The sequence below is a fragment of the Haliotis rubra genome, unplaced genomic scaffold, assembly GCF_003918875.1.
Source record: "Haliotis rubra isolate DU_JTF1 unplaced genomic scaffold, ASM391887v1 Scf895, whole genome shotgun sequence".
NCBI classification, from domain to species: Eukaryota; Metazoa; Mollusca; class Gastropoda; order Lepetellida; family Haliotidae; genus Haliotis; species Haliotis rubra.
The window spans coordinates 2185-23919 of record NW_025767629.1 but is presented as its reverse complement, the minus strand read 5'-3'; the positions used below and the strand labels follow the sequence as shown (position 1 = coordinate 23919).

Sequence of the window (21735 nt, the reverse complement as noted above, 5' to 3'; positions counted from 1 at the left end):
CTGGAGTTCTAATCAGAAACAGGTTGGAACATCTGTACGTGAAGGTTTGGTCAGAGATTAGTCCGATATGTGTTCACCCATGTTCAACAAAATAAAATTATCTAATCAAATACAATATTCTAATTACAGTGTCTGTATGTGTTGTACTTGAATGTTAAATAGTTCTGAGCACATAACGAAATATACATTTCCACAGACGTTAACCTAGTTCTAGAAACAAACTAGTTTATAGTCCATCTGACTTATAACCACCTGAAGTGTTTATGAGATTAAGTTCATATCTGACGCTGAAAGATGGATCCGTCTACCTGACTACAGAGGGGATCTGTCAGCAGGTGGTAACATTACTCATATTATATGATCGAATATCTGTCTGTAATCATACCCCGATTATGTGTATTCTGCTCATTACGTCAATCTGTGGTTTCTGGAATCTAGACTTGATTATTTCCTTGTTACTGTGTTCTAGCTGGTCTGTCGTTGTATATATACCTACCCCACACCTGTACTTCAGCGAAGTCCAAGATAGCACCATACTCATCATTAACAGTCTCTGTGTATACGGTCAGGTAGCGCCAGGTCCCAGGACAGGTGACACTCAGGACATCAGGAATGTCTGTACCGTCAGCACGTCCTCTAACTGTGTCACATATATCTCCTTCTTTGGGGTCAGATGAATTTGTCCCTGAGGTGTAGAGTTGGAGGCCATTACGTCGTTTCTTATCTGAAAAAATACGTTTGCAATGTGTCATATTATCACGTTCATCATTAATATATTTAATTCACTTCATAGATATGACCGAACTGAAGTTGCTTATGACATTTTGATACACGTCCACAAGTGGTTGGACTGACTGAGCGTCTCGTTGTGAGTAGCATTTAACAATTCAACCTTCCATGTACTTCTCGACACATTAATCCATCGTTCGGTTGCAGCAACGTGTCAGTAACATTAGTAGCTGGAAACAGCTAAATTAATACTTTAATCATCCATCGGAGTGTCATTAAAGCTCAAATAATGTGTCATTACTTGTATCAAATGTTAAACGATACCATGCATGCGTAAATGAACCGTAAACGTAATGTGCTACTAGGATTGGTTTGGGGATACTAGATTTCAGCTGTTACACATTGTACTTGTATATTCATTCAGGGGACTAAGCTGGTAATTTCACCCAAACTGTTTGCAATGTAAAGAAGAAAGATAAATGTGTAACTTTGAAAAATTAAATGTTTAACAGTGTGGTATGTAGAGTAATGACATATTGTTTTTCTTCGTTGATTTACAATTTTTTTTGTCATTTTACCACCTGAAGTCCATTGTAATGAAACTAAAGTATAATATAATACAGTATTTAAGGCTTTTAATTATGTTAAAATGTGTAAGGAATTCAAATATATCAATAAACTGCAAATGTCACTCTGGGTTAGTATTTTATCTAAGATAAAGAAAGTAAGGGTAATTCTATAAAATCACTTAAGGGGAGATAACTCTGTAAAATGTGGTTTTCAGAAAGACATATAACTTGCTTTTTAGTCTATATACATGTTGTTGGACATATATTTAAAGAGTAATTAATCACCAACATTTCTTCATGATACAAAACAGGTCATCAGGCCAGTTAAACATGCATGCATGCACCCGTACACCTGTAATAGTTTTAAAATTATTAAGCTAATTCTGACTACTCACATTTAGATTTTGGTATTTCTGTCAAATTGCAAGGGCTACCTCATCAAGAATCATACTCATCGCCAGTAGCAGAGTTACTGTCATCTTCTCCAGCCTCACCCTCATCTGAATCTTCAGGGTCTGGAAATGTGCTACTCATTTGTTTTGTGACACATGTAGGTACCTGTGGTCCTTCGTACCATACGAGTTGAAAAGTTCCATCCTCCAACTTCCATCCATTTCCTTCTGGTTTGAACTTCAATGGATCACATAGATGAGCATTCTTCCACATACTTGAAACATAATTGGTTCTTTTGATATTTTTAACTAACGATACTTGACAAGGAGGAAATACAGCAGCATCTGTTCCTTTGATTTTGTCTAAAGGACCACGGCCTGGTGCTGGAGGTGAGGTGAAATTGGGTTTAACGTCGTGCTGGAGAATATTTCGCTCATATGACGACGTGCATGCGTGTGTATGTGTATGTGTGGCTGCTTGTACTAGCCCAGACTTAAGATGGTTTTATAGTGCTAGCCCACTGAGATACCATGCCGCAGTGAAGCATGAATACCCCACTCAGACACATTATACTGACTCCGAGCCGTCCAGTCCTTGTTGTACCCATTAATGCCGAGTGCCAAGCAGGGACCAACAAGTACCATATTTTAACGTCTTTTGGTATGACGCGGTCGGGGATCGAACCCGCGACCTTCCGCTCTCCGGGCAGACGCTCTAACCACGACACCACGGAGGCGGTCCCTGGTGCGGGAGCGTATTTTTGTTTAAACAAACTATAGCGCACATAATCGATACTGGACAGGCTTGGTTTTGTATACAACGCACATACAAATTGTTCACATCCTGAAGCAACATGTGAAGGTACCTCCTCTGTGTTTCCTAAACATGTAAATGCAGCCTGAAATGCAACAGAGGTTTCCAGAAGTTCGAACGAAAGCTGAAGTATAGTCACATCCAGTAAATGCATGAAATGAAAGCAAGGAGTCAGACACTCCTTTCCCAATGACCTTGGCAATTGCATAAATGTTTATGTATCTCCTTGAATTGTTGCTGCTGTGACCTGTGTCCATCCAGATGTGAGCTCCATCAAGTCTTTGGATATGGTGAATCAAAAGTACAAGGATATCAGTGTCTGAGGCTCGCACTGATATGTGCGCTTTCTTCAAATCTTGGCAGATATTGTAGATATGAAAAATGATTCTTGTGTCTGCCTCTTCATGTGTACATCGAAGATGTGGAACAACAGTCCTCACCACAATTAGCGGTAAACACATAACATGTATCTTCAAGAGAAACGTAGAGTGTTGTGGTGCCTAAAATGTGACTATATGTGTCACTTCTCCATTCATCAGCCAAAAATCTCAAGAAGGATTACTTGAAACACGCAGAGTTCAATGCATTTGTGAAGTTGGAAGGCCTGTTCTGACCTGGACTACTGACTCCGTGCCTTCTGAAGAAGCTCCACGTTTTCTTCGCTCAATGTCCTTTATTGATGGACTTGAATAAGTGTCACATACAAATTCTACTCGGGTTCCATATTTGCAGAGGATCTGTAGGATGAACTGGATGAGGAACATTCCATCAATGACACACACAGCAATGTTATCAGGCAACTGAATATCTGTTACCTTTTCTTCCAAACATTTCACGTTTGGACTTGTCAGTCTTGTTCATTGAACCATCCATTTGACCTTAAAAGCTCCAGCAGTGAAATTCTGAATCTGTCTTCTTGGGATTGTTTTTTCAAATCTAACCTGGTCAGAAAAACAGCCATCTGAAAATTCATTGTACCATCTTTCACCTGTATGAATGCAGTATACAAGATCATCAGCAACATGTTCTGCTAGAGGCTTTCCCGTTGTTATACAGTACAGATGTGTGTTTGGGTGAGCCATTGTGAAAGGGTTCAGGCAACTTTCAATTGCAGTAGCAAGACCTTCAACATCTTCATGGTCCCGTTTGATCCGTGCTGGTTTGCATTCCAGTGTGACACCTTCCTTGACTATTAGATCTACAATCTGTAGAAGCTCTCTTACCACTGCACTCCTCATTGCACGTGTTATCATCCATCGTCGTCTGGCGGATTGTGACTGAGTGAAGGATGATATGCCTGTCTGTCTGGATGCAGCATCTACATTCACATTCTGTTCCAGGGCCATATCCACTGGTACTCTTGCAAAAGGCTTGGTTGTTCTTTTGACTGAAAGTCCTCCCTGCTCCAGGATTTGTCTTGCACAAGCGTGTGTAGTGTCAATGTTCAGGAGACTGAGATGATAACATGTCTTTATTGCTATAACCGCTGCTCTTGTAATGTACTGCCTCTATGAATTTGTACAGCCACACTAGTTTGTATTGTCATGGTGATATCAGAACTACTTTAAACAGGAACGATAATTCAATTCTTGTTTGATTCCAATGGTACTTAATATCGCCGAACTAATCATACATTGTATTGCTGTTTGTGTTTTTAAAGAATTAAACCTTTTTGATACAAATAAAAGAAGGAGAAAAACTTAATTGTTACAGACTTATTCTCACGTAATTATTACCAGATGTTCACCTTATATTTCCAAATATATTTCTAAATAGGGTTTGATAATCACCATAAGGATTTGTTTTATTAATTATGTAAATAACATTTATAAAAGCTACATTAAATCCCAAAGCAGACACTCAAAAATGACTTTAAAATATTTCTCAAACTGAACAATCGTGTAACCTTGCTGTCATACCCCAAGTGGAATTTAAATGACTTCGCTGAAAAATATATGAATGACCAAAATAAATGTCAGACTAAAATATTCCCAGAGATGTGAAATATAGAATCTATGCCCAATGTTAAAGATTAAAGTTGATCAGTTACATATGGTGGCTGATTATGGCCATCGCTTTTTCGCCTTAAAATTCGGAGGCGAGAAAGCGATATCACGAGACGAGAAAGCGATAACATGAGACGAGAAAGCGATACCATCACGCGAGAAAGCGATAGAGCGAAAGAGCGATATACCAAGGCGAGAAAGCGATAGAGCGAGAAAGCGAGAAAGCGAGAGAGCGAAAGAGCAAGAAAGCGATAGAGCGAGAAAGCGATATTTCACATAATTCTGCCCTGTCTGCACATGACGTCTAACCTGCGTATGATTTAATCCAACAGGAAGCTTTATTGTCATTTGGTGTAGTCGTATAGAAACAAAATGAACATGCTTTCGAATTCTGTGGCATTTTTGTAATTAATCCTTTGACTTGTCCAAACAATAACTCCAGAAACCGAGTGTGTTTTCGTTGAAATAAATGAGTGCTCTTAAAATGTCTGTAAAAAAGATAACAATCATTTAATTTATTGTTACACCACTAATTAGGCTTGGATTAATTCCTGGCTTGCATTTCTTTATTGTCATTTCCCTTGTTAAATGCCACCATTGTTATCTCATTATTCATGCCGGGATTAACAATCCCTGGCTTCCATTTGTCCATCCACCCTACCAATTTAGCGCTAATTAAGTACTGGCTTCCCTTGTTATCTTATCACTGTTCTTATCACTGTTGTTTCAAATGTACGTCTTTAGCTTTCTGTTTGCTAGTTTCTAGTCTCTTCATTCACCCGATGAAGGATAAGAATATACTCCGTTACATCGTGTTATACAAATACAGAAGTTGACGTCCATAACTTCTCTTAAATACCTTTAGGTATTTTATGAGTCCTGTTTTATGAGCTCTGTTTTTCACTGGGCTTAGCTACACATTTGCCTACTCCCCATGTTACCCGTGAAGATCCGGGTTAGATTGGTCTTCAGCAACACATGCTTGTCGTAAAAGGTGACTAACGGGATCGGGTGGTCAGGCTCGCTGACTTGGTAGACAATGTCATCGTAACCCAACTGTGTAGAGTTCTTTGCTCATAATGTTGATCACTGTATTGTCTGGTCCAGACACGAATATTTACAGATCGCCGCCATATAGCTGTAATATTGCCTAGTACGGTGTTAAACAACAGACCAAACAAACCAACTCCCCGTCGGGCTTTATTGTATCAGTGATGGAATTTTATACACCCTGTGTCTTTCATCTGGTCGTTTTATGTGTGCATATTTCACATATATATATATCTACTATTATGTGAAAAAGGTATTGTTCTAAATGTATGTGCCTAAGTCTCTCATACTTCTACAAGAATGGCTTGTGTACATACGTATGTGTCTGTTTGTCCCCCAACTCCCAACTATCGACTTGAGACAGTGCCACAATTCATCGATCGACGTGGTAGGTGTGTTTAACCAAAACGTAATACAATTATTGCTTGGGAAATAAAGCACTATATCATAAACACCTGTATATTGAAAATAATTTAGTTTAGATTGGGAGTTGAGAAGTTGGACGTAAGAAGGTGGGAAGTTGATTGCGTATAAGTTCAACTAAGTAAGTGGTGTAAAGTATAGTGTGACTTATTGTGCAGAACAGTTAAACTGTTGCTGATAAGCTAATAAGGAGTCTACTAAATAGATGAAAAGGTGGTTAAATGTTAAAAAAGTAGGGCTGGGGAGCCAGGGTACGGTGTTTATGTTTTGGTTGTGAAACGTGTGGTGTGTGGCCTTGACATTGTGAGTTAGTCTGGGATAATCGAGTTTACATTGTAATGTGTGGCTGGATAGGGATGTTTTAAAGGGTTTATTCTGTATATATTCTGATATTTTATTTTCAGACCCAGTCTGGTAGTTATTGAGTAATTTGGTTTCTTCTAGTAACTACTAGGTAGTAGGTACTAGTCTTTGCACCTGTGGCTTTTTTAATATATTGTAAGGAGTTAAGTTGGGGATAGAGAAGGGCGGGAGCGACTCACTCCAGTGTGTACATGATAAATGTTTTGTAGATGTGTAGGAGGGTTTATTTGTCTGCATCCCAGTGAATGCCACCTATTGCTCTCATTCGATTTGAATCGTTTTGACATGAGTTGACCAAGTTACAAACAAGATGATACAGGTAGATAGTTCCATATATTGAACGAGTTTCAGGTCCTCCTCTGGAAATGAAAATGTTACGAAAGGTTAATTGGATACACGTATTACCTATCAGCTTTCAAAACCTATGCGACCACGTCCAGCTGTAGACTTTACTTTACTTTTATTCCCAATAGACCACCAATGGTGGTATAAGAGTACATATCACACACATCAATTATTACATACAGTCAAAATGGCGGCAGAGTGTAACGATATATTGTAGAAAATCAGTTGTTGGTGTAACATGTCTATTATCTAACTCTTGTTAGAAGAAAACATGGGGAAAAGATTGTTTTTGATAGATATTGTGATGGCAGAACGGGTTTGAAATTGGCGGACCAAAATGTCGCTTACATTATAATAAAGAAGTTGTATATCCATATAACTTTCCCAGTTGTTCAGCACAGCAACTTCTAAATGCCATCCAAAGAAGTTCACTATATATGGCTAGACCAGCGTTTAACTGCCTACTATTTTCAGCTTTGATTAGACGAACGTGTGACTGCATCCTTTTATTTTGCTTAGATTACACCATTGACTGTGGAATGGTTCTGTTACTACAATTGATGTACCAAGGTGCTTTTACTGTCACGTGCGTCTCCTCTATCTTTGGGTAGGAGCGATTTAGGTTCATGTAGGTGAAGATCTTCAGTTAATACATTTCATCGTCTTTATTAATTCAAAGAAACTACAGCTGTATTTGGATCAACCTGAAATACAATAAAGTGACATAAACATAAATGGTTAAGTTCCCATACCTCATTTCTAATTCCTTCACCTATAACCAAACAGCGAGAACTGATAATTATTATAGAATTGTCTACATGCGGCTCATTTATAGTGTCACATACTTCAAAAGTCACTGAATGTGATGTATATGTAATAAACTGAGACCCAAAAGAAACGCAAGTTTCAATTTGTTTGAAATGTAAGTGTAACTCACCATTCCATTAAGTAGGAATTGAACTGATGGCGTACAATATGGCGTCACAAAACCATCAACAATGAACCTAAAACATGAATATTGCTCTTAGGCGACATATATTTCAATGCACACACTCACTCAGTGATTTTATTTTAGGATGATGGTTTGGATGTGGTTGATTGTCTTAGTGGTGGCCACTCGTGGTGGAAATCACCGTGAAAAGATTCTCTTCACAGTGCCTTATTTGTCATAGGTCCCTCCCTTTCCTCTGGCACTTCCGACACATTTGTCACACAATATCATAATTCAAAGAAAACCATAGAAAAGAACTAGTCAGACTACAAAATTCGTAAACGTTTGAAGTAGTACACATCAAGAAGATAGGATCCGCCCTCAACAGAGATGAAGGATACTACATTCCCAATGCCTACCATCACTTGATAAAGTAATCAATAATATTTCTTGTGTACATTATCTGTTTCAATTCAACTATGTACATCAACCCCATCCATTGTATATCACCCTTCTGGCTTCCAAACCAATTTACTCAATCTCTCATACAAGCGTTGTACATCAACCTCATGTATTGTATAAACAACTCATTCCCTATCTACTGTAATAACTCCTGTATATATTCTCTCAATTTGTTACTCTTGTGTCACTTGCTTTGACAACGACATTAGAATCTATGTCGAAACGTCGCCTCCACAGAATAAAGAAGTTGTATATCCATAATAATTGTCATTATGCTTCATCAACTCAACTTCTAAAAATGCCAATCAAAGAAATAATTCAATTGGTTGGTGTGATTGTTGGTTAAGATAAATCGAATCCAGTCATGTCCTAAACTATGTAATTCCCATAGTCACATCACAAAATGAACGTTTCCGTTATTTCACGTTATGACTATTGCATAAGTGCAAATTGCATGCCAAAGGAAAGTCCACATCTATAGTAGATATTCTCTAAACGTCTAAACATACAACGCCATTCATGGGCAAGAACATTACTGAAAAACATTTCATACTATCAAGAAATTACGAATGGCGACTGACCTCCCGTTTGTAGTCGATGCTGCAGACAGCACTGAATTGTGGGTAATATCGCTTTCTCGCTTTCTCGCTCTGTCGCTTTCTCGCGCAATGATATCACTTTCTCGTCTCGCGTTATCGCTTTCTCGTCTCGCATTATCGTTTTCTCGTCTCGTGATATCGCTTTCTCGTCACGTGTTATCGCTTTCTCGTCTCGTGTTATCTCTTTCTCATCCAAATTTTAAGGCGAGAGAGCGATGGCCCTAATCAGCCACCATAGTTACATGCAGATATATGTTTAATAATATTGTTTTGAAACTCGTAGCGATTTATAATTACATTTCCAAAAATGTTGGAAGCGCACGTACAATCTCCATAGCAAGCCCGCAAGATCGCCAGAAATACCTTCAGTTGGACCCATGAGAGCCGTTATGTCAACAAACGCACGTGCGTGTATTTGAATCTCTCACCATCAATCGCATGATTCTTATAAAAAAAACTTCATAATAGGCAGCAAAATCCTGTTAGCGAAGTTCCTTGTACTTTCAATATGACAATATATATTTTCCCTGATTATTTAAACAATGACATCATGCCATAAACGATTTAAGTACTTAGGATTATTTTTACCAAAGCACCGCAGTCATTTATGCGCGTTCTGATTGGTTTGTCGTATTTTCGCACATAACAAGTATCGAGAGGGGGGACGAGTCTTCTTGGAGGTTACGGAAAGAGGCGAGTGGTGACGAATGTATGTAACTGTAACGCGTCACCATATCGCAATATCGCCTTTTCGTTTTATGGCATTATCGTGTAGTGTTTCCTCTTTAGGTTATCGCTACTTCGTACATTTCTGAATAGTATCATCGCCATCTTGTGTTGTACACTATAGCCATGTTGTACCGTACTATAGCCATGTTGTGTCGTACATGTCGTGTTGTACGTCATGTTGTGTCGTACATGTCGTGTAGTACTATAGCAATGTTGTGTCGTACATGTCGTGTCGTACTATCGCCATGTTGTGTCGTACATGTCGTGAAGTACTATCGTCATGTTGTGTCGTACATGTCGGGTAGTACTATAGCCATGTTGTGTCGTACATGTCGTGTCGTACTATCGCCATGTTGTGTCGTACATGTCGTGAAGGACTATCGTCATGTTGTGTCGTACATGTCGTGTCGTACTATAGCCATGTTGTGTCGTACATGTCGTAGTACTATCGTCATGTTGTGTCGTAGGTGTCGTGTTGTACTATAGCTATGTTCTGCCGTACATGTCGTGTAGTACTATCGCCACGTCGTGTCGTACCATCGCCAAGTTGTGTCGTACATGTCGTGTTGTACTATAACCATGTTGTGTCCTACTATCGCCATATCGTGTCATACCATCGCCACGTCGTGTCGTACCATCGCCAAGTTGTGTCGTACATGTCGTGTTGTACTATAACCATGTTGTGTCCTACTATCGCCATATCGTGTCATACCTATCGCCACGTTGTGTTGTACTATCGCCACTATCTCCATGTTGTGTCGTACTTGTCGCCATGGTGTGTCGTACATGACGTGTCGTACAATAGCCATGTTGTGTCGTACATGTCGTGTAGTACTATTGTCATGTTGTGTCGTACATGTCGTGTAATACTATAGCCATGTTGTGTCGTACATGTCGTGTCGTACTATAGCCATGTTGTGTCGTACATGTAGTGTAGCACTATCGTCATATTGTGTCGTACATGTCGTGTAGTACGATCGTCATGTTGTGTCATAGGTGTCGTGTCGTATTATGGCCACATTGTGTCATACTGTCGCCACTATCGCCACGTCGTGTCGTACTATAGCCATGTTGTGTCGTACATGTCGTGTCGTACTATGGCCACACTGTGTCATACTGTCGTCACTATTGCCACGTTGTGTCGTACATGTAGTGTAGTGCTATGGCCCTGTTGTGTCGTATATGTCGTGTTGTACTATTGCCATGTTGTGTCGTACATGTAGTCTTGTACTATAGTCATGTTGTGTCGTACATGTCGTGTCGTACTATGGCCACACTGTGTCATACTGTCGCCACCATTACCACGTTGTGTCGTACATGTAGTGTAGTGCTATCGCCCTGTTGTGTCGTATATGTCGGCTTGTACCATTGCCATGTTGTGTCGTACATGTAGTCTTGTACTATAGTCATGTTGTGTCGTACATGTCGTGTCGTACTATGGCCACACTGTGTCATAATTGTCGCCACTAATTGCCACGTTGTGTCGTACATGTAGTGTAGTGCTATCGCCCTGTTGTGTCGTATATGTCGTGTTGTACTATTGCCATGTTGTGTCGTACATGTAGTCTTGTAATTATAGCCATGTTGTGTCGTACTCATCACCACTATAGCCATGTTGTGTCGTACATGTCGTGTCGTACCATCGCCACTATCGCCATGTTGTCTAACAATACGTACACGCCAATAACTTCTTTGAAAGTCAGGGCTGTCAAAATAGCTCTGCGCCTTGAATTAAAGACTGGTTTGTCATCTCTTTGCTATTGACGCTATGGGGACATGCCAAGAGTTATATGTCTCTGTCAGACCATCTTTTGTCAAAGTAGTAATAGATTATACCAAAACAACAACCAATAAAGGCAGCTTATTGTATTCGATATTGTTTAATTGCTGTGATTCTGACACACCAAGGTTCAAGGTGAGTTTATGTATTGTGGATTTTTGTGGAGTGGAGTCTTGGCAACCTGCTTCAGTTGTACTAATACTATACAAGCAGGTTTTATGTATACATACAGTAACATCCACATATCACAGTGAGTGTATTGGACAGGTTTTGTGAGTTACAAGATGCTAATGTACAGTGGGATTCATAAAGCATCACATAATACGTGCTTCAACAAAGGTGTGACACACTTACAATCTGTTCGGAAGTAGATGTTAACCTCTGCTGACTGTACTTGTGTCTGTAGATCCACCTTCCACCAGGCTGTAGGTTCGTTAACTCCGGTGTGGACTGAGTACATCTCTCGTTAATTGCTGTAGTCACTCCATCTACAGCATTACCAGCAGACTGTGAGGGTTGACGTGTGGTACTCATCCATGCTGGTTTTCCCTGGGCGACATTTTGTCTCACACCTGCAGCAGATACTATATATTGTAACATATTTGGTTACCATCTCCATCTCAGTCTGAATACACAAGAGACATCTGGTGACTTGTGGAGACATATCTGGAGCAGCGACCTAAGTTTAAACAATTATCTGTATGGAGATGTGTCCCTTCCTCGTTCCTGGATCAAATGATCTTGGATTCGAATCCTAGATTCGGGACCTTCTGCAGCATTCAGCTAACACATCGTGATATAACTGAGACACTTCTTTAAGAGGCGCTGAACACAAACAAACAGCTGTAAACAAATAATGAGTTCACTCAGGTGTTATAAATTTCAAATTTCGGTTTAACAAAAATATCTTAGCTTTAAATTGGACAGCACGTCAAGTCATTTGTACGATCCGTTTTTCGAGCCAATTATTAAAAAAAAATATTTAAGCTATGGTCGCTATCTGTGTGATTACAGTATTTATTTAGTAGATAAATATTATGTGATTTGCATATGCTATTGATTATTCGATGCATCGGGCAATTAGGACCGACAATATTCTCATGAGTGAGTGAGCGAGTGAGTATGGCTTTTACGCCACTTTAGCAATATTCCAGCAACATCACGGCGGGTGACACCAGAAATAGGCTTCACACACTGTACCCATGTGAGGAATCGAACCCGGGTCTTCGGCGTAACGAGTGGGCGTTTTTAACACCAGGATACCCCTCCGTCTGTCAAATCTATGCAATCATACTTAAAGGAAAGCTTCTTGAAATGACAGTCGTACTGTTGGGGATATAGATCCTCTGAGGATAGAATGTCTGATTTTTTTTATTTAAACATATTTTATTCATTGAGGAAAAGCATTGGGCACAAGTTATCCAACTTAATGACGCCCTCTCCCAATATTTACAACAATTATACAGACAGACTGGACTGACTGACTGAGTTTAGTTTTACGCCGCTTTTAGCAATATTCCAGCAATATCACGGCGGGGACACCAGAAATGGGCTTCACACATTGTGCTCATGTGGGGAATCGAACCCGGGTCTTCGGCGTGACGAGCCAACGCTTTAACCACAAGACTACCCCACCGCCCCAATTATACAGAGAACATATACAGGAGAGATCTTGAGTTTGAGAATATAACAGATTAGGAAGAACAGAGGATCGTTTAGTTTGCGTCTTTGGCCACGGTAACAAACAATTCCCCTGAATTTCTGTTGTAGTGCAGGTAACAGGAGGGCATTGTAATTTTGGTTGTTATCACATCGATTGACGCTTCGCTGAAGAAGTTGAAGAGCGTGGAAGGGTAGGAGTTAACCTGATTAAAGGCGCCACCACTGGGTTGGTATCACCTTGTTGTTGGATGGTGGCCGCCATCTTGTCTTGTGTTGTTGTTTTCGGTGTACTACACGACCCAAAGGAAAACACATCTAGTAAATCTAGCTGTAATGTTGATTGCACCAATGGTTTAGACGACATAGGAGGCACTGAATCCAACGGAGATCCGGATGGTTTTCATTTCTCGCTGCTGTTCCTTTGATAGGGTGTATGTGCAGTGGTGTTGGTGCCCTTCTACCTTGTCTATCTCGTGATGATGGCATCATATCCAGATTGAAATTCAATGAAGCTCAAAATGCTATTGATAGTTGCAGAACATTTTGCTTGCATTTGGGAACGTAACTTTCACTTGTCCGCAACTTGCATCAATGTAACTTGCAGCACACAAATCGGGAGCTCTCTCACATACGTCTGAGCCCTGCGGCAATCTTTGACACTATTAACTGACAGACATTTTAACATACACACATGGTGGAAGTCGAGAAATCATGAGATCCTCAGAAATGATATCAAGTAGAAAACAAAATATGGAGGAATACAGATAGAAGCGTCCACATGGGTATTCCCTTTTTCATGTGGTCCTTGTGTAAATATTTGAATCTCGCCGATCACAAGCAAAGGGACGTAGTATTCCGTCTCTAATATGAAAGTCATTACTGTATATTTTATTTCAAGTTTATTGCCTCAAATTACGTGGTTCCGGGTTTAGTTATAACATTATTATACATGCATACCTTTACCAAACAATGCCTTAGGATTTGAAATTAATGCTTAATTACTAATTATTACGAATAAGTAGTAATAATTCATAATAGGGAGTGGTGCAGATGCGACAGGGATTGAGAAGAAATTCTGAAATCCAATATAATTGGGGCTTAGAGCCTTGCATCCTTGTCGTACACCTCACGCTTAAAATCGAGTTTTTTTCGTTGTTGCTTGTGAAGACTCGTACATCAACTTGCTTATTACCCGTGAAGATCCGGGTTAGAATTGATCATCAGTAACCCATGCTTGTCGTAGGAGGTGACAAACGGGATCGAGTGGTCAGACTCGCTGTCTTGGTTGACGCATCTCCACTGCTTAGAACAATGCTCAGGAAGTTGAACACCGAACCGTCTAGCCCAGACTCGAGTATTTTCAGAGCGCCGCCATATAGTTGGAATATTGCTGAGTGCGGAGTAAAACTACACTCACTCAGTCACTCACTTAACTTGATCATGCAAACTACTGAATACAAAAAGGTATCCACAGCAATACGGACACAGATGTGATAAAGTACAAATCTTGACACATGGAGAAACATGAAACCACCTTGACTGGTGGAATGTAATATTCCTGTGAGAATCAAAATCGCTTAAGTCTTCCAAAATTAAAATGTAACTAATAATTCAGATGTGACTCAACCCAACAAAAGTACTAGAATCTGTACTTTACAATAGAAAGTGTAATCACAAATATAACATATGTTGCATTTGACCACTTTCCAAATGGCATTGTGCCATCATAACTTTCAGGCGTGGGCTTGTGGTTTTTTGTGTATCATACATTTAGTAACACAAAGTCTGACATATGTACACATTATAGGACATAATCTAAATATAATAAATGCAATGTTAATTTCTAACACAACATTATTTATATCTTTGAATTCCATATGAAAATAATTATTCACGAAAATTACCGGATTTATAAAAAAATATCTCTGGGAAAAATGTTATATCTACAATCTATACACAAGGTGCATAAAAAATCTATGAACCTATCAGAAAAGGGTAGACAGGTAGATGCTAGTGACTTTGAGTATCATACATTTACTGACAAAAGTGCGACATATTCGAATAAAATATTCTAACACAATATGATTAATTGATTAAACCCATTCTATCGAATTCAGTCTACAATAATCACACGGAATGCATATAAAACTATGACGTCATGAGAAAAGAGAATGGTTGAAAGGTCGTGTTTTTCAACGTTTCCCAACCCGAAGATGTTAATAGGAGTCATACCACACCCCGTCTCTCCCCCAACAATGAGACGGGCACTCAGTCTGTTTTCGTTCACGGGGACTATATCTTGGCGGTTAAGACACACCCATGTTTACACAAGTGTTTACTTTCATAAGGCCTGCCACAGTGCTTGTCAACGACTTCCATTTATGGTGGTGCTGCAACGCATTGTTTTTCATTAATGAAGGCTCAGGTCATTAATTGCGTCAGTGCATAAAAACAAACACTGGTTCATTCCTCTTTCTGACCTGTGACGTCATGCATACACTTGCATATTAATGACTTATCGTGCATGACCAATTATGATCCGGCTGGATCCGGGAAATGTAGGATGTCAGGACCATTACTATACTACTGGTATTTTCCCAATATAATTTTGACCTGTACGTTTTCAATTATTGTAGCCTTGCCAGTTTAAGATCTTTAGGGCGTATTTGTTTCAGGCGTGTCCATTGCGTGTCCTCATAAGGCTGATGCATGTGTTTTCTGACTTAGGTAGGCTTATCCACGTCACATTGTAATTGTGTACATACAGTCTTAAAAGAAAGAAACCCTTTGGCGTTTTCAGCAGTTCATTTCTGATACATTTTGCAAACGTCATTAAGACAATTCCTATGTTTGAATCCCGTCAATCATGTCGTGGTTGTTGTGTATTGCGCGCAAACGCATCCAAATATGTCTGTTATAAAAATGAAAACGATACATGAAAAGTGCATGGAAAAAGATTTCCATGTAATGCACGTGCAATATGTCAGAGACATGAGTACAGACACTGACTGTAATATAAAAGGCCAAACCAAATTCATCATTTCAATTACAACGTAAACGAAGTTAAAATGCCAAGATTGAATGCTACTGACCGAAATATCGCCACTGGACGTTTGGAATTAGGGGAGTCCGACGCGACACTTCAACGTCAGCCATAACACCATATCTCGATTATGGCATCGATATAGCTGCTTCAAGTCTGACCCAAGATCGTACCAAAGTGGAAGAGCATGAGTGATCACTCCTGTTCAGGACCGATTCATCCTCGCCGATTTGTTACAACAACGGTCACTGCAGGACAGGTGTCTGATCTTAGAAGAATTTCTGACCAAACCATCAGATATCGTGTTTGACCAAAAAGTTGGACCTGACACGATTACACCGACAACGATGTGTCCAATGGTGCAACAGGGTACAGGTACATGGAACCTGGGAAACGCATGGAACGCGTGTGGTTCAGCGATGAATCGCGTTTCTTCCTGCAACGACGAGATGGGAGACGTTTTAATCGCCAGAGTTAACTGTTTCAACACGACAACGCTCTCGACCCCACACAGCTCGATGTAAACAGATGCCTATCTCGCCAATGCGAACGTCAATGTCCTTCCCTGGCCTCCCAAATCGCCTGATCTGAACCCGATCGAGCATCTATAGGACGAACTTGATCGACGCCACCGTACACGTCACTTGCAGAACTTTGCCAACGCCTTACTGGACGAATAGGTAAGAATTCCAAAGACTTGTGCAAAACCCTTCTAAGGCGGTGTCGAATAGTGACGCCAGGTACTGACCTGAACGCCCCCTTGTGGCCACCACATGCGCAGTGAGTGAACCTGCCCTGGCAATTATTGGGATGCTTCCTCGCATTCCAACCATACATCTGAGAGAGATAAACCTCTTTCGCCGAATTGTTAATTGTCCTCCTTGGACAGCTAAAGCTGTTGTCCCTTTCGATTCTTAACCTCCCACCTGAACAACACACACCAGCGCAGCTTCATCCCCTGAAGTCAAACGCCTCTGTGGACATTACAATAATCTCTAACCCCCTGAACTCTGCATACAACGGTCGGACTGTTTCTAAACATTCCTGGAAACATCTCGCTAAGGAAGCAGAGCACACACATCTGAAACCAACTCGCTGAGACAGAGACTTAACGACCACCCCTGAACTGAGTGTGTTCTCGCAGCTACACAGCTGCTACTCTCCCCCATCATCTGTGGTTCCTCAGCAAGTACGACCCAAAACACAGAAGTGAATACACACCTTGTGTCCTCGCTGTTACAATCTGGCCTTTACATCTGTTCCAGTCCTGCAGCGACACACGAGTGCTCCTGAGCAGAGAGATCATGTACTTGGCGTCTTTGGACCTTGACACATATGCTGTGACGCTGGACACTATGGACCCTAGGAGTCAAATTTCTAGCTCTCCCTTGGCGGATTATGAACTTGACATTGACAACAAGTGACTTGCCTTCATTGTTGGACATGTTCTCAAAGTCATTAGTGATTAATAACTCTTCTTTTGACCTCATTAATTTTCCGGCCTGCTTCATGTCGGTAACCTCCGAAACCTTAGACGCCCGTATCTTAGACACCTTAAAACAACAACATTTTTGGTTGAGTGCACAACTAATCCCTCAAGTTGATGCCTATTTCTCACAAGGGATCAGTCCAGTTGAATCAATAATAAAAGACTTTGATTCAGCATATTTATTGATTTGAGTTGAAGATACTACTGTGTCAGTTTTGTAATCATACACCTTGAGATTACATCAATCTACAATAAATTATTTAATTATATTTAATTATCATGACTATTTTTCAAATCTGTTAGTAGCACATGATCCACTATAATCCAGATACTATCCAAGATGTAATAAGTGTCCGACTGCCTCCAGGAACTCTCTGCTTGGTGAGGCAGCCCCAAATTTTAGCTGGGACAGCTTGGCCCTATCTGCATTCTCAATTCTCTTGATGATCTCAATGAATCAAAAATGTTGGGATGTCGGTTGGGAAGAGAAGGTCCCAAGGGACACTGGTTTTCAGGAGCTGGAACAGTCTGGTGTAGATGGTCTTGTCCATTCGGCAGAAGAGCGTAGACCAGGGTGTAGGTAGTGGAGCCAGGTTCTGGCGTGGATAATGTAGACTTGATCCCAGAGGTCAGGGCAGGCAGTGAAGGGTACCATCCATGTAGATAGTCTCAGCAGTCTGTAGGGGCTTCCAGTCGGTTAGCCATCTGATGCCAGGACATACTGTGACGACACATCACCAGAGGTGTAGGTCTGCCTTTACTTTGTTCCTGTTGTACAGATTTCCGCCAAAAAGCTTGGAGTCCCTGTTGTAATGTAACAAATTCTACCTTTCGTAGTCCAGCCATACTGCATTAATGACCTAACCTGGGACAGTACTTTTTAACATTAACCTCTTTTTATAACATTTAACAAAAGAAAGTAGTCGATGTAGTATTTGGAGTTGAAAACATATCTATCTTCTTCAAACTGAATCCCCTCTGTGTGTTGGATATTATTTGTTGAACTAAACATGTAAGCACTGTAAATTGCCGACGCATTTATTTATTCTGTGTTTATTGTACATTTCTCTGGTCTTCATCAGCTTCTTCGGTCAGCTGTTCTCGCAAACTCTTTATGATCTACTTCTAAGCCCTGTGTAATCAGTGGTGATTTAGATATCCACAAAGCACTCTGAGATACTAGTAGTACAACACTAAACTCTAAAAGTAACATACCAGAAGGTTTTTAAATAATGATTTGTGCATTTTAATGATGCTTCCAACACATCCTGGCACACAGGGACGTATTACGCTTTTTGATTTTTGTTAATTATAGGCTCGAGGCTACTGACTGAATTTGACTGGTCACTCCACCATGATGGCCTCTGTGGTGACCATTTTCCAACAACACTACCACGGGGAGGTTGGCGAGCTTTCGTCTAAGGCGCCAGGCTATGTTCCAGCGAGTTTAAGGTGCTGGGATCGAGCCCACCTGTGACCGATGTTAAAACCTGGAGTCAACTTTGTGTGCAGACTCTTCAGTGCTGTAACAACCCCTCGTACAGGCGTACACAAACCCTGTGCACTCAAAAGAACTCCACAAATCCGTTGGTATATGACCAGATGGTGGCTACGTATTGGCCGTGCAAACACCTAGTTGCGGGTACAGCAACGTGCAGTAAACTTGGACAAAGTACCGTAAGGCAATGTCTCCCCAGTCCACCCAGCTGTGAATGGGTATCTCAGGGCGGGATGGGAAAGCCACATTAACTTGCGCGCCCAATGGCTGCATCGAGTTGTAAGGATCCCCAGGAAGATTAAAAATACGATGTGCCGTCGAGATGGTAACCTCCACAACTTAGACATACAGCTTAAAAAAAAAAAAACATTTCTCTGGTTCAGGGTGCAATAACTTATCCTCAAGCTGGGATAATCATTTCTTATAAGGGGATCAGTCCGGTAGAACCACTTAGGCAAAGACGTTATGTTCATTCAAAGAACTATTTATTATAAGTTCAACAGAGATAAAAAAATAAATAGTAAATAATAAATATGGTATGTTGATCATGTCCATTCTTGGTATATTAAGTAGCATTCCACCTAAGAATCATGCAGAGGTGGATAAGTTCAAAATTTCATAATCCACTTGAACATTTTTCATTCTCTATATTTAGTCTCTGTAAACTGACATGTCACCTCAGAAATATTTTTAATTAATTAGCCGTTCATTAAAGTTCTAATGAAATTGACCCAGAATCGTATGTGAAACTGTAATGAAAATATTATTTTTCAGTTGACAATATTATTAAAAAACCATTCATGCTGTCAGAACTATTTTACTTTGTATTGAAAGAATACATATCCCTTTCACTTCAGTTATATTTTGAAGAGTTGATGAGTACAGCTCCATAGCAACGGATGTCAAGGTAACGGGTATCTCTAACCCGTTAGTTGGTTGGTTGGTTGTTTGGTAAGTTGCTTAGTAAGTTAATGCAACAGCCTAGCGTAACGGGCTTTTCTACAAGGAACTGAATATGCATGTTTCACACATGTCAGTTTAACCGCGGTAATGACTCGGTTTTATCTTTGACAGCCTATATTTACATAATTTCGGCAGCCTATATTTACATAATTTAACGTGAACATGTTCATGACGGGTATATTTTGTTTATTGTATATAGCTGTCCACCCTAGCTAACAACGTCTCCATACACCAAACACCCCAGTCCTGGATGTCTTTTATCAGAATTACACTATCAAGTAACTGTTGTTTTACGTGACGCTTCTAATATTAACAAAGTAGTATAGAATCGGACGCAGAAAATATATATAATGGGGTCCCATAAGGTTTGCATAATAAAATTGAATTGTAGCTAATTATTTAAAAAGGAACAGAAGAAATACGTAATTATAAAATCCTCATCAAATCTTACAGTAAAGAAATCTTCATCGTTGAAACTTTATTTAGAGGACCCACGCATATCCCGTAAGGACCCTTGAAATTAACAACTGGGGATCCTCCCGATCCCTGTTTTAGTGAGTGAGTGTGTTTTTGCGTCGCTTTAATATTCCAGCAATAACACTGCAGCGGGTCTATTTTAGAACGTCAAGGTCGAACCCTTTTCTTAATTAGTCTTGAAAGTTATTGAAATATATGTACTATATAACAATATAACGGTTTTCCTTACAGGTAAAAAACACTTATTCTCACTTGCACTTTGAAAGGAGAAGCAGTCAAACAAATTTTACCAGTTTAAACACCAATATAACGGGGATACCGTGACATGCGCAGAGTTCTCTCCAACAGCGGTGTGGAAACTACTATTAGCAGGCAATTTCCACTAACAAACCACAGTGAAGAGTTCTGTAAAGCGACAACAAAACATTCAACTCGGCCTATTTCACACAGAAATATTCACGTGCGTGACTCGTATTGTAAACACCCCTATAAGTATTTACAATAACGTGACACATCGTCACACAATAACGACTCTGCCAGTGACAGCCAAGCTATGGGAAGTAATGTCTGGTAGTGAGGCGCTGGCGAGTCAGTAGTCTCCATACATCGACGTGTGTACATGGAATGCATAGTTTGAGTTTAACCGGACGATAGCTGCTTAATCCTATGTGTATCTCGACTACAGCTGTCCCTTTTGAGTCAACTGCGTTAGTGATAAGCAATTCTCGACACTGACAATATGGATAAACCGCCATATAGCATGTAGCGCATGCTACTGAAATACCACTTCTTTCACTTCATTACAAGACCTTGTATCTGGTTCCTAAACATAATCTACTCAAGCCTGTTTCTGATTTAAGGTCACTACTTTGACCAAGGAAGGGTATAAAGCATGACATAATTTCTAATTTACTCGTAACAATGAAGGGTTTATCTTTAGTCAAATGAGATCGCGAGAATAGACTTTTCAATAATACGCCTCTCAAACAGGTACCCACTATATATATGAAACGAGACTTACATGATACAGTGTGATTGCCAGGTATCAGACCCAAGAGTGGTATCTGGTATTCCGTTCGTTGTCTCAAGAAATATTTAAAGATAACACTAACGAGACCCATGGTTAAAATATACTCGACCTGCTGCAAGACTGAGACTGGTAACTCAAAACACAACACTGGCTCCACACTGCCATTGTGTCACTGCCAACTGACCAGAAGAAGTCCATGTATGTATATCTGTTAATTGTGAAGGATATTACTGACAACCGGACTGTTCCGACACTAAGCGTCCACGTAACATAAAAGCTGTTTGTTGAACTTTTGTGCACATGGACACAAACTAAAATCAGTAAAATTAGGAAATTAAGTCTAAGTTTGCTTCTATTATACGTGTGGACCTCAGATGAAAG

General features: G+C 40.1%; 1 long non-coding RNA gene across 1 annotated transcript; it reads right to left on the bottom strand.

The window, feature by feature from the left end:
- Window positions 1-549: 549 nt before the first annotated feature.
- LOC124263701 lies at window positions 550-21527 on the bottom strand. Its single transcript, XR_006894915.1, has 3 exons — window positions 21464-21527; window positions 11547-11764; window positions 550-724 (listed from the first exon to the last, which is right to left on the bottom strand). It is a non-coding gene; the product is annotated as an uncharacterized LOC124263701 (long non-coding RNA).
- Between the last annotated feature and the right edge of the window lie 208 nt (window positions 21528-21735).